The sequence below is a fragment of the Theobroma umbraticum genome, unplaced genomic scaffold (assembly GCF_002168275.2).
Source record: "Theobroma umbraticum cultivar Fairchild unplaced genomic scaffold, ASM216827v3 scaffold_30.0, whole genome shotgun sequence".
NCBI classification, from domain to species: domain Eukaryota; kingdom Viridiplantae; phylum Streptophyta; class Magnoliopsida; order Malvales; family Malvaceae; genus Theobroma; species Theobroma umbraticum.
Genome location: NW_018397254.1, coordinates 13522326 through 13524067, shown reverse-complemented (window position 1 = coordinate 13524067; position 1742 = coordinate 13522326).

Genomic DNA, 1742 nt, shown 5'->3' with positions numbered 1-1742 from the left:
CACAACACTGCGGTGCTAGAAAAAGAGTGCCATGGCACTATCACAGTTGGTCACGACACCGTGGCGCCAAGAAATCGTGGCCACGTTACCACCCTGGTTTCCAAAATTAAAAATTTTGACGAGAATTTGGAAAGTAGGGCATCTTGTACATATTTAAGGGGCTTTTTGAAAGTATTCAAAAGGGAGATAGCAACAGCTTTTCTGGGGAATTTGAGCTACGAATCAATCAAGAATTCAATAGCAATTGAGAGAGATTAGCAATCAACAAGGCTTTGACATTAATTTATTTTTCTCCTTTTGTGTTATTCTTATATTCTTGTTTTAAATTCATGGCTAGAGTTCTTTGGATAGTGTTTTATTTAGATATTATGAACTAATTTACTTATCTAGGATTAGTGGATTTGGATTTCAACATGTAGTTTGAATACTTGTTTTTTTTGTTATTTATCATGAATGGGCATTGTTTTACTTATTCAAATATGTTTTTAATGCCTTTAATTGCCTAATCAATAATTAATTGATTTGTGAATCTAATTGAAACTTAACATAAAGATTTTAGGTTGGACTAAGATTTGAATAGTGTATGTTCATGTTACTTATGTGATTTGATTCACGATTTGGGTAGATATACGCTAATTGCCATACATAGCCAAATTAAGACACTTGCTTAATGAACTTAATTTAATTGATTCTTGTAGAAATATAGTGAATTGATAAAGTTAGATATTTGTACAAGCATCATGATAGAGACTTGTCCATAGCTTTGGATTCTAGGTTAGTAAAATCACTCAGGAAAGATAAAGAATAAGAAAAGCTAATATCAAATGAAATGTTGAATGAATCCATGATCTTAAGTTTTTAATCTATTGCTTTTCTCATCATATTTAGTTTTTGTTGGTTAATTTCTTGTTTATTTGTTTTCATTTTATCTTTGATTAGTTTTTTAATTGTCGGTTAGCTTAAACAAGATTAATTCATTTTATAATTTTAGTATTTAGTGAAACTTTAAAAACAAATCGTTGTGGGAATGATAATTTAAACTTACTATCTATATTACTTTTTCGATAAGTATACTTGTATGTGCGAAATTGACAACAACTTTTTGGCACCATTTTCGGGGATTTTTTTTTGTTAGTTATTAATGTTAAAATTTTATAGATTAGTCTTAATTTAAGTTTTATTTCTTTGTTTTACAGGTATGTTCAGTCATTGTATGAGAAGAGCAAACAACTTGGAGATTTTTTCTTGTGATGTAGAAATTGAGAGGAACATTTTGCAGACTTCGACAATAAAATCAACAAGGTGTTGCTTTAATAAATTCAATAGCTGATCAACACGGTGAACAGCAAATCTAAGAGTACATAGTTGTTGAAAATCGCTGCTTAAGGGATTATGCTGTTCCTTTGGTACAAGGAATTCCATTGAGCATTCGAAAACTAGCTATTCAAGTAAACAATTTTGAGATCAAGCCGGCTATTATCACCATGATTCAAACCTTCATTTAGTTTGGGGGCTTTCCAAATGATGATCCCAATGGCCATACAACAAACTTCTTGGAGATTTGTGACACTTTCAAACATAATGGTGTTACAGATGATGCAATTTTTTTGAGGTTTTTTCCTTTCTCATTGAGGGGTAAAGCTAAAACATGTCTGAGTGTGCTCTCTATTGGTTCAATAACAACATGAGATGATCTTGCTTCAAAGTTCCTTACTAAATTCTTTCTTTCGGCTAAGACAGTA